Source organism: Nicotiana tabacum, chromosome 8, assembly GCF_000715075.1.
Source record: "Nicotiana tabacum cultivar K326 chromosome 8, ASM71507v2, whole genome shotgun sequence".
NCBI classification, from domain to species: domain Eukaryota; kingdom Viridiplantae; phylum Streptophyta; class Magnoliopsida; order Solanales; family Solanaceae; genus Nicotiana; species Nicotiana tabacum.
This window is the reverse complement of record NC_134087.1, coordinates 197,954,181-197,967,504: the sequence shown is the minus strand read 5'-3', so window position 1 is coordinate 197,967,504 and position 13,324 is coordinate 197,954,181.

The window sequence follows — 13,324 nt, the reverse complement described above, 5'->3', positions numbered from 1 at the left end:
ATCGACACATTATCATACAGTGGCCAATTGACAAGCTGAGTCAAACAAATAAAGTTATTATCATCAACTTGAAGAAAAGACTAGAAGAATCAAAAGGCAAGTGTCCAGAGGTGCTACCTGGAGTCTTGTAGGCTTACCGAACAACAACGAAGACAAGTATGGGAGAAACACCATTTTCACTTGTGTATGGCGTTGAAGCGTTAATTCCATTTGAAATAGGGGAGCCAAGTACGAGATATACTCAAGCTACAGAGGAGTCAAATGAAGAGGAGATGCAGGTAAATCTCGATTTACTTGAAGAAAGAAGAGAAACTACCTTAATAAGAATGGATGCGCAAAAACAAGTTATTGAGCGATACTACAATCGGAAAGCTTGTCGCAGATACTTCAAGATTGGGGACTACATACTCAAGAAAGTTTTTTTAGTCCACAAGAGCAGCCAATGCAGGAAAGTTGAGTCCAAATTGGGAAGGACCTTACAAGATTCGCGGTATCGCAGGAAAAGTAGCGTATGAACTTGAAACCATGGATGGAAAGATTTTACCCTCGAGTTGGAATGATGTTCATTTGAAGAAGTACTATTTCTAAGGGAAGGAAATACCCACGGTCAGGTACCCTCACTTACGATTTTTGTTTTTTGAAATGTTAAAGTTACACTAACAATTTTAGATGATAGGCAAAAAGCTAGCCCACACTAAATGATGAAATTAGACCTGGAAGACACACAGAAGAAATATAATTTCCGGTCTAGGGTTACAACTATTCTGATGGAAATGTAATGGGTTAAGCAGTCTTCATTTAAACTATACCTTCGAGTCCCGTATGTTTTTCCTTTTTAGGAAAAGGACCATATGGAAGGAATAATCAAGTGCTCGAAATTTCATACTTCAAAGCTCAAACACTTGGGGGACTATATAATATACATATAATATATGTATAAGGAAGTCAAAGAAGACTGGAACAATCAAATTTCAAGTCAAGCCTAAAGTCTATTCAACAAATATCAAGTTCAGAGCAAAGTCACGAGCCAAAAACACAAGCCTAATTCAAAAACCTATGAAGTATTACGAATGTTTAAGTTAAAGGAAGTATTTAGTCATGGGTCATAAAGAAACCCTTGGATTTTCTTTTTACAAATCTGTTATAAAGCAAGCAGTTAGGGAAGAGTTATAGATGCTACTTAAATACATGTAAGTTTGAGTTCGAATGAAATAAAAATTTTCTCAAAGTTATTTCAAGAAACATGTGTGTTCCTATTTCGTCTTTTATATGTTTACACCATTATGAAGTTGATACGTCTTCTTCATTAAGTGTCGTATATAAAAGGGTCCTCTTTTATAATTCATGCTTGATTCAAAAACCAATGAAATTAACAAAGCATTTTTAAATGTAAAAGTTAAAAGGGTAAATAAAAAACCCACATATTAAAATTGAAGTGGAAAACAAAGCCTTAAACTTAAAGGAAAAAGCAAGGGCAAATCACTAAAAGAGTAAACAGAAACTCAAATCAAAGGCATCATGAAAGTTGAGCACAAACTTTTAATATCTTAAATAACTTAGTTAAAACTAAGTATAAACTTAGTCTTAACCTAATTATCATTATAAAAGCCCCCGAAAAGGACTGGAGGTATGATGTTATCAAAAAACATTTCCCCTAAATGGGACCAGGGGTAAAACCACCAAAATAATAAAAAAAAAACTAGTTAACTTCACAATCAAACTTTCACTATGGAGCAGGTTCTGAACCAGTATTCAAGATAGCATCATCAGCAATAGAAAATTCAACTTGATCAGAAGGGGATTGAACATCCACTACATCAGGGTTAGATTCAACACCTTCGGGAATATCAGTTATGGATGAAGAAAAATTTTGGTTTTGCTGAGTTTTTTCAATCGTTTACTTAATCTTTGCTACTTCAGCATCTAAGTTAAAACCTTCCTGGCTTACTTCCATAAGAGTGTCATGGAACGTGTTCAAAATGGCCCAACTGACTTCAACAACAGCCTTGTCCTCAAGAGTTTCACAATCTCTCTCTTAATGGTCAATTTCATTCTTAAGCTCTTCCCTCTCGGCTAAAGCAACATCATAAGAAGCCTGTAAGGGGGCAAGCAAATTCTCCAAAAATCTAACCTTATCGGAAGACACTCGAAGATCTTCTTGGGCCTAGGTGAGTGTTTGAACAAGCTCACCATTATAAACTTCTTTCTCATCCAACAAGACCTTCATACCTCTGATCTCTTCTGTAGCCTTGGAAAGTTGTTCAACAAAAGATGACTCAAGAAAGTGCTTGTCCTTGCCCGCTTGGTTGGAAGAAGCTTTCTCAACTGCTAGCTCTGTTGCCATAACTTTTATCTACTGCTCCAAGGTACATTTGTTCTCCTCTAAAACTTTCATCTCAAGCTGAAGACTTTCATACTGCTCTTTCCAATTATCAGCCTCAATCTGATAATCATGCATCAACTATTTCGTATGAGAAACCTTTTTCATCATCTCCATACCGATGAGATTAATCTATATAAAAAGAAAAGGATGAGAATCCTAGTAAATGGAAATTACATAAGGTAAAAAGAGAAGCCTATACCTTCAATGATGATTGCACAATGTCGTTCATCCAAGTCAAAGAACTATGACTCTCCAGTTTTGACTTTTCCACCGGACCTACTAAGGATTTTAGCCATACATCAGCTTGGCCTGACTTCTTCAGAAGATTACCATCAGCAGGAACCTCAATGGTAATTTGCTTCATTGCCCTGACTTGAAGAACCAATTTCATGACAAGAAGTATTGGTAGAAGGAACGGTTGAAGAAGTTATAATAGCTTTGGGTTGAGCAAAAACAACAACGGTGGCAATGAGCACATAGGATTCCATTGGAACTGGCACAGGAAAAGAGGCAAGAGGCGTTTCCTCAGAAACCAAGTCAAAATTTTCATTTTCAAACCCACGTGAAAAGAGGTGTTCAACAGAGTCATGAGGTGCCACAGACGTCTGTTCATCAGAACTCACTAAAGTGGCTTCAGCAGGTTCGGTCATAGAAACAGAATAAGGAGGAAGAGTAGCTTCGTCATCCGAAATGACACGTCTTCTAGCCCGTGGCTTACGCACTAGAGAGTCTCCATCCCGATCCTCTTCATCTTCAGAATCTTTTAGTCTATCAGCCTTTCTTTTCGGTGAAGAATTCAAGATTATCTCCTGAGCTCTTGCCAAAGAAAGTCTAGAAGTTGCGACTGACTCAACACTCATTCCTCGAATAGGAAACCCTAATAAAAAGAAGGGTTAATAAATTCTAAAGATAGAATAGACAAAGGAAAAACGGAGAAAATAAAAAAGTTTTACCGTGAGTTTTAACCTTCCAGCCAAACCTATTCGAAAGGTACTTCCAGGACCTTACCTCCATCGGAGCAATTGTCAACAATTTTTCTACCCAACCACGAAAATTGAGAATCTCTTCAACAGTTCCCATGGTTGCTGAAAAAGAAAAAGAAAACAGTTACGGGAAGTACAATCTCTTAAAAAAAGAGAAAGTTGTAAGAAAAACTTACGTGTAAAGTTCCACTTCTCAAGGAATATTTTCTTCACCTACTAACCTTTCGTATGAGCAACAACAAATCGGGCGTACCAGTTGTTGACAACCAATTTTGGCCCTCCTTTTTCATAATCAATTTCTCTATACTTCCTAATTCTTAATAATTTACTAAATATATTTTACATATTTTTATCCAAAACATTCGTTATATTTTTTAGCCTCAAGATTTTTAAAATAAAATATAATTATTAGTCTTAATATAATTTAGCGTATTTATTTATTGTAGTTATATCGTTGTTATTATTTTAGTTAGTTAGTCACTATCATATTATTATTTAATGCTAATGCATCGTAATAATTAATACAAACATTATTTACCAAAATATATTTTATTTCTCTATTTCTTATTCTATATATAAATGCATACATACTAAATATTAATTTTTACAATAATATAATATAATATATTTTATTATAAATTTTTAGAATTATGGAAGTATAGTAAAATTTAAAGTGAAAAAGGACTTTTAAATGTAAATTGGATCATCTTGGTAAAATTCAATGTTATTTAAAATGGGATCAATTCTTATAACACATTTTCAGATTTCTAGACCCCATAAATCAACCAACCAGGCCACAAAAATAGCTCAAATCGGAGGCCCATACCTACCAGCCCATCTACTCTATTCTACCTCCATGTAGGCGCCACATAAGATCCATGTCAGCAATACCTAGGCTCCCAACAACCAAAAACACATGCCTAATGCATGCCCTCCTCATCCCTTCACACTTTGACCCCACACCATGCCACATGGATTCATCAGATCTAGTCCAGTTTAAATTAATAGTCAAGATCATTTTTTCTATCTTCTAGAGAATTCCAAATAAATGCTTCCTTTATTTATTTTATTATACCTTATTTACTTATATCAGGATTAATCTCATCCATTAGATATATCTAATCCAACGGTTGGATTTATTTCTAAAATTATAATCAAATTTGATTAAGGTTCCATCTCTTTCCCTCTTTCAAAGAAAAGAACGCTTCTTTTCTCTCTGCCATAGCTGAGGGTTTTGGCTCTTTCTTTTTTCTTAGCAAAATTTGAGTCTCATATCTTATAATCTTTTATGAACTATTGCAAGGAATGGGACTTGAGTCCCACATCGGTACTACAAAGTGTTGATGTGGGTTTATATAGCCTTGGGCTCTCCCACCTTAATATCTAGCTTTTGGAGTGTGGTTCTCCCTAGGTTGCATCAATGGTATCAGAGCCATCCACCACCCTCTATGCCCACTGTCTAGTGCACAGCCGTCGAGGACGACGGATGCGGAGCGTGGTGGTTTGTTATGAACTATTGCAAGGAATGAGACTTGAGTCCCACATCGGTACTACAAAGTGTTGATGTGGGGTTTATATAGTCTTGGACTCTCCCACCTTAATAGCTAGCTTTTGTAGTGTGTTTCTCCCTAGGTTGTATCAATCAAAAATTTGTGCGGCCATTCTAAGGAATTATCTGCAAACTCAAGCACTTTGACTGAAGAATTCAAATTCGTTTGCCATTCACAATCAAGACGCCAGAGGTAAAAGGTTCTTTTTTTTGTTTACTCCAAAATTTTCACCATTGTGGCAACCAAATCGCTGCTCTCTCTATCCCTATCGTCCTTTGCCTCCTGCTACACGCCATTTCAAACGGTTCTTTAGCCATTTGAAACCCTAACCCTTCAAGAATCCCGCCCAAAACTAACCCTGGATCGTCTCCTATAAATAGGGGTGTTGGTGACAATTTCAGGGATGGGAAAAAAAAAGAAGGAAAAAAGCCATCGTTCTTATTCTCTAAACACTATAGTTCTCCACTCTTTTTTACCCCCTAAGATACTCTCAGAATTTTCGACTTGCTCTCCCTTACCTTTGTCGTTCCTAGCTGTGACAGAGGTGGTGTTTCGAGTTTGTCAATCCGAATCCGAAGATTTGAGTAGCTGCTAAAAATCGCTCCAGTTTGCTGCACTACAAAAGGTCGATTATTTTTCTCCCTCTCCTTCTTTTAGATTTTTGCAATTTCGGATGAGTCCATGTTTTAGTGTTTGCTTGTGAAAATGTCCGCTTTCACTTTTTTTTTTTCTTCCTGTTTTAGACATCACGGCTTCAAGTTTTCGACATGCTTTGTTAAGCCGTTAACTCAAGTTTTTTTTTTTTTCATTCTGTGTTAATTGTTTTTTTTTAGAAATCACGTGTTAAGAAATTAATTGTAAAAAAAACCAAGAATATGTTTAGTTACTAACTATATAGTAGAAACCAACCATGTGATAAGAATCTTTTTCCTTTGCTAGTTGAAGGTTTTAGTATTATTTGTGTAGTAGAAAATGTGTTTTCTTAGGACTATTTATGAACTATGAGAAACTATATATGGAAAGTTAGATCCATATTTCTTTTAATTATCTTAAAGTCTCACAACCACAATTTTATCACCTCATTTGTTAAGCCCGGAAAATAGCTAAAAACAACTTCTGTAGTAAGGAATGAAAGTAAGAATATGTAGTTCGGAGTTTCTTTCAGAGATATCTATTAGCATTCTAATAAAATAGACTAAGTACATGATGGTGCTCAATATAAATAATACTTTTGGACATTGGTATATTGTTATTATATGTATTTGCAAAAGACTGAAAACTTTTAGTTTATGAAATGAAGTAGTCTTTTAGTTCACACCCCAAACAACAGTTCCGTTAGGAAGTATTTACTGTGATGATCCTAATTGGGTTTATAACTAAAATGGAAAGAAGTTGGGGAGACCTAGCTAACATATGATATTGGAAACTTATTTAAGTAAGTTCTTGGGTGCTTTGGAAAATTTAATACTACCATTTCCTTTCACTGTTAATAGATAGTATGCTATTTAGAATATTTTTGTTAGCTGAAACGTAAAAGAAAGAACACAAGATTTAACGTGGTTCGGATCAAAATAATTCTACGTCCACCAGAGAACAGTTATCTTTTTAATATTAACAAAGAAAGGGGAGAGTTCCCAATTACACTTAAGAGAATTTCTCTCTTAACTCTCTACTCACTACAATGTGTTGTATTATTTTTGGGATGGTTTCTACAAATGAAGGAGTGCATCTATTTATAGAGGTAAAGACCTCCTTTTGATGTCACTAGTGACATCAAACTACCTCCTCTTGATGTCATGGGTGACATCAAAGGAGGAAGCTTCCTCCTAGCATCCACACCAACTCTTTCCACCAACTCTTCCAATTGGCATGTCATTGTTGACTAAACATAAACCAACACCTTCAATCTCCACCTTGGTTTGCGTTTCGAGCGTGCGTGTGAACAACTCTGGCCAAAACTTCTAAGCTTACTGGGCAACCCCGTTGTAAGAAACAAGAAGAATCAAACCATTGTTGAACATACCACCTCCACCTAACAACTGTTCTCTTCGGAGTTGCATCAGTTGATGCACACCCCCGCCAAGTCCTTGCAGTGTGCAAACTTAGCGAGTGGGACTATCTTGGTCAACATATCTTCAGCATTATCGTCTGTGATAACCTTCACGACCTTGATAGTTACCTCTTCAACATCTCGAATAAAATGAAATCTGACATCAATGTGTTTAGTGCGCTCATGAAATCTCTGATTTTTCATTAGATGAATAGCACTCTGACTATCCCATCTAAGAGTTGATTCCAGCTGAACCAAACTCAATTCTGCTACTAAACCTTTCAATGAGATAGCTTCCTTCACCGCCTCCGCTGCTGCCATGTATTCTGCTTCTGTCGTAGACAAAGCGGCAATCGACTACAGAGTCGACTTCCAACTAACAGCACTGCCAACGAGGGTAAAGATGTATCCAGTTGTGGACCTTCTTCTGTCAAGATCTCCTACATAGTCAGAATCTACATAACCGAGAATTGAAATACCTCCACCACTTTTTCGAAAGGTCAGACCAACACCAGAAACTCCTTTGAGATATCTCAATATCCACTTGACAACTTCCCAATGCCTCTTTCCTGAGCTGGACATGTATCTACTTACCACACTTACAGATTGAGCAATATCTGGACGTGTGCATATCATAGCATACATAATGCTACCAACTTCACTGGCATAATGAATCTTTGACATATGCTCCACCTCATCCTCGGACTGAGGCATTTGTAACTCTGAAAGTTTAAAATGTGGAGATAATGGTGTACTTACAGGCTTGCACGTATACATATTTAATCTCTTGAGAACCCTTTCAATATACCTCTTCTGAGAAAGATGTACAACACCGTCTTCTCTTGAAATCTCCATACCAAGGATTTTCTTTGCAGCTCCTAAATCCTTCATGTCAAATTCCTTACTCAACAGTTTCTTCAAAGCATTTATCTCTGTAATGTTGTTAGCAGCAATAAGCATATCATCAACATACAACAGTAAATAAATCATTGAGTTACCAAATATCTTCTTGTGATACACACAACTATCAAATGTACTTCTTGAGAATTCATGTGTAGTCATGAATGCATCAAACCTCTTGTACCACTGTCTAGGGGATTGCTTCAAACCATACAAAGACTTCTTTAGTTGGCATACGTGATCTTCTTTTCCCTTAGCTAGGAAACCTTCAGGCTGATCCATATAGATTGTCTCTTCTAGATCACCGTGTAAGAAAGCAGTTTTGACATCAAACTGTTGAAGCTCCAAGTCAAATTGGGCAACCAATGCTAGTAGCACGCGAATTGAGCTATGCTTCACGACTGGAGAGAAAATCTCATTGTAGTCAATTCCCTCCTTCTGACTGAATCCTTTTGCAACCAATCTCGCCTTGAACCTAGCATCTTCCACTTCAGGAATTCCCTCTTTCTTTCGGTAGACCCACTTGCATCCAACTGTCCTCTTCCCCTTTTGTCTTTTCACTAAGGCCCATGTCTGATTCTTGTGAAGAGACTCCATCTCTTCAGTCATGGCTAACCGCTATTGTACATCATCCTTTCAATAAGTTGCTTCAATATACGAGGAGGGCTCCAGATCCTTAATCTCTTCTTGTTAAGCTACGAACGCTTATGCAATCAAGTTTGCTTGATCTATAAGGCGTTCCGGTTCTCGTGTCTGCCTCTTCTCCCTCCCCTTTGCAATTGTGTATGGTTCATTGACAACAAGTTCTTCAAGGTCTACATCTTCTGACTCATCTTTAACCTGAGTATCTTGATCCTTTTCCTTGGCAAGCTCTACCGGAAGCTCCACCTACTCGTTGTTCTTGTTTCCTGAAAACTCCACGGAAACTTTACGGGGATCAAGTATAGAGGATTCATCAAAGGTGACATCTCTACTAACTATAAATTTGAGTAAAGACAAACACCAAAGTTTGTACCCTTTTACTCCATCCACATACCCTACGAATATGGCCTTCTTAGCCCTTGGTTCAAGCTTTCCTTCATTAACGTGATAATAAGCTGGACACCCAAATACTCGTAAGTATGAATAGTTAGAGGGTTCACCTGACCATACCTCATTCGGAGTCTTAAAGTCAATTGCCGAATGCTGGAGATCGATTGACAATATGAGCAGCAGTGTGAACTGTTTCAGCCCAAAATACTTTGGACATTTTGGCTTGTAGGAGCATACAACGAGCCTTTTCAAGAAGAGTTCTGTTCATTCTCTCGGCAACTCCATTCTGTTGTGGGGTATGCCTGACAGTCCTATGTCTTGAGATCCCATGAACCTTGCAGAATTCATTAAACTCTTCATTGCAAAACTCCAAGCCATTGTCTGTGCGAAGATACTTGATTTTTCGCTCCATTTGATTTTCAACCAAAATCTTCCACTCTTTAAATGCTTCAAAAGCATCACTTTTTGCCTTCAAAAAATGCACCCAAACCTTTCGTGAAAAATCATCAATAAAAGTGAGAAGATACCTCTTTTTGCCCTTTGATGGAAGTTTAGAGGGACCCCATAAATCTGAATGGATATAGTCTAGCACTCCTCTTGTCTTGTGTTTGCCAGTGCTGAAGCTGACATTCTTTTGCTTCCCTAGAATGCAGTGCTCATAGAAGTCAAGTGTGCTGATCTTCTCACCTTCCAAAAGGTTACGATTGCTCAACATCTCCAGTCCACGTGTGCTCATATGACCCAGTCTCATGTGCCATAGTCTTGCCTTGTCATCATTAGATAACTGCACTGTAGATGCATTTGCAAAGCCAACAATGGTGCTTCAGGCCAATGTGTAAAGGCCGTTCTCCAGCTTGCCTTTCAGCATGACTAAAGAACCTTTAGTCACCTTAATAGTTCCTGCTTCGCTCATGTACCTGTAGCCTTGTTCATCCAGAGTACTCAGGGAGATCAAATTATTCTTCAGATCAGGAACATGACGGACTTGTGTAATAGTCCTCATGACTCCATCATGGCAGCGAACCCGAACTGAGCCAATGCCAACTATTGCACAAGTTGCATTATTGCCCATTACTACGGTTCCTCCACTTTTCTCATAGCTGCTAAACCAGACGTTTCGGAACGTCATATGCAGAGTGCAAGCAGAGTCTAACACCCATTTGTTTCCATAACTACTATTATTATTACACGATGTTGTTAGTACATAATCATTATCAAAATCATGTACCTGTTCAACTGTGGATGCACTCGCCTTTTCCTTGGACTTTGACATTGGGCAGTCTCGTTCAAAGTGCCCCTTCTTGCCACAACCCCAACACTCTGTATTCTTCTTGTTCACACGAGACTTTGATATGTGCTTTGATTTGCTCTTTCCCTGTTGGCTAGTCCGGCCTCTCACAAAGAGCCCACTTGCATGGTCATCTCTATCTCCTTCAATGTGCCTCCGCACATCACTAGAGTTAAGTGTCTGCCGCACTTGCTCAAGCTTGATAGGCTCCTTGTTATACATCATTGAATTCTCAATATCACGATATCCTAAAGTCAATGAAAATAGCAAAGCACATGCAAGCGTCTCCTCCTCCTTTTTAATTCCTGCAATCTGTAAGTCTATGACAAGTTTATTGAACGCATCTAAATGATCTTGTAATGAAGTACCTGACCCCATATTAAATGTGTGAAGACGCCGTTGTAACAACATCCTTGTTGTCACTGATCGGTCTTGGTATAGCCCTTCTAGCTTTTTCCATAATTGTTTGGCCGTCTCTTCGGTACCTGTACTCACTTCACAAAGCACGTTAGGTGCAAGGGATAGTTGGATTGCACTCAATGCATCCCCTTCAATCTTCTCCTTGTCGGGAGCTGATATATCCTTAGGATACTTTCTGTCAATAGCATGGATTGAACCTTGCCTCCGCAGTAACGCCATCATCTGGATCTTCCAGATATTGAAGTTATTGCATCCACTGAATCTATCAATTTCAAACTTCATGGAACTCATCTTTGCTTGTTCTTCCTCCTTGGATCGTTAAAGAATCATGTTGCTCTGATACCAATTGTTAGTGGAAACGTAAAAGAAAGAACACAAGATTTAACGTGGTTCGGATCAAAATAATCCTACATCCACCAGAGAGTAGTTGCCTTTTTAATATTAACAAAGGAAGGGGAGAGTTCCCAATTACACTTAAGAGAATTTCTCTCTTAACTCTTAACTCTCTACTCACTACAATGCGTTATATTATTTTTGGGATGGTTTCTACAAATGAAGAAGTGCATCTATTTATAGAGGTAAAGACCTCCTCTTGACGTCATTGGTGACATCAAACTACCTCCTCTTGATGTCATGGGTGACATCAAAGGAGGAAGCTTCCTCCTAGCATCCACACCAACTCATTTCACCAACTCTTCCAATTGGCATGTCATTGTTGACTAAACATAAACCAACACCTTCAATTTTAATATCTAGTTTTAAGACTTTAAGACAAATTAAGAATGCATGTTTTGTGTGTTAATGTGTGTTAAGTCTGTTGCCATTTCGTCATTTTACTAGAAAACACGCGGCTAGGATTTTAATATCTAATTTTAAGACTTAAGATGGAATTAGAAACCATGTTATTATAAGTTCTAATAATCATGTTGGCTAGATTAATCTGTTTCATCTTTAGATTTCAAAAGAACAAGGAAAGTTTCTGTTAACTCAATATTTAGATTAAGGAGATATGCCTAAATTTAGAGATTAATGAATTTGCTTGTATAAGATTAATCAAGCTTTTAAAAAGAAATATTTATTTTATGTGAGTTAATAATCCTTCTGTATGTTTAGAATCCAATTCAAAGTTTACTGTTCTTTTATATATATCTCAGTTTATTGCCAATATCTTTATTTCTAATTCTCGTCTTTTCTTTTTCTTTGTTTGGCATATGTACTTGGAGCAATGTGAGTCTTAATGCAAGACTCAACCCATACCAGCATGGAGTCATTACTATTGAGCCTTAGACTATGATGGACATCTAGAAGAAGAACAAGCGGAAAGCTTGGGGTCGCCTATGGCGGCCTTCGTTATTTTACATTTACTATGTTTCGAATTTTTAATCAATTTGGTTATATTCTTTTGTTAGTTTAGTTCTATACTTAACTTGGGATTGTTGATTTACTTTTGACTTCTTCACTTAGTATTCTCACTTAGTTATTGACAGATATTATCTATTTTATATAATAGTGCTCTTAAAGAATTTTTGAAGCACCCTTTAAATTTTAGGTTTCTATTATATAAGTTCGGAACTGAATCAATACTTCAAAAAAAAAGACGTGCTTCAGTTGAAATTGACAAATTATTTCTTATAACATCATGAATGTGAATATTTTTTTTTAAAAAAGTACAAAAATGTGATTTTTTTTGTTGGCACACGTTTTCTTTCTAATTGAAAGGTTATGAAGACCTTTTCACCTTGATTCTTTTTTTGATGACAAGCAAAGAAAAGGTATTTTTTAATAAAATATTTTAATCATCAGCAAATGTCTTTCTCAAAAGACTATATCCTTTTAAAAATTATATATGTATATTAACTAGTTATAAGCTTTGTTTACGTAATAATATTCTTCAAAAGTTTATTAAGGTCTTTCAAAGTTAAACTACTATATTGTAAGCTATATTTTGTTAAAATACCTTAAATGATATTTTTTGATATTTTTATATAACTTATTAACCTAAGCTTGGCCGGTTAACCGTTATTAACGAATTTTAAAAGGTGCTTTAAAAAACCTTCCTTTTAAAATATTTAAAACCCTTACTTAGAATCTTTAGGTTAAGACCATAAAAAAGAGTTTGACTTATGCTTTTAAAATAGGTGTCCTAATTCATCTTAGAATTAATTAGGTGACGACTCTCTTAAAATTAATTAAACCTCAGGATTACCAATATGTTATACTCTAATTTGACTCGTGTTAAAATGGGGTATAACACCAACCACGATCTTTATCGTCCTCGGGGCTAACTAAAACCCTCTTACACCTCGCCACTAGAGTAAAAACTCCATGACGGAATAATTTAGGAGAATAAAGGTGGATTAAATGGTAAAAGGTGAAAGGCAACTGAGCCAAATTAGCTAAATACCTTAAACATGCAACAACCCTCCATACAATAGGGCCAATTTGTCCTAAACACACATTGAAGAAGCGGCATAATTCAATAATGACTAGATGAATAGGAGGTCTAAAGTCTAATGTAAAGGGATACGTGAACACAAAAGAAAATCCAGCTTTGAAAGAAGTGATCCTTTGATTTGCATTAGGGATCAGAATTGGAAAATCAAACTTCCAATGACAATCTCTACGAACAACAGAGAACAGACCTTCAGTAATTTGTGAAGGATAAACATCGGCATGATCATGAGAGGACATAGAGGAGACCTGGTTTCTAATCGACTC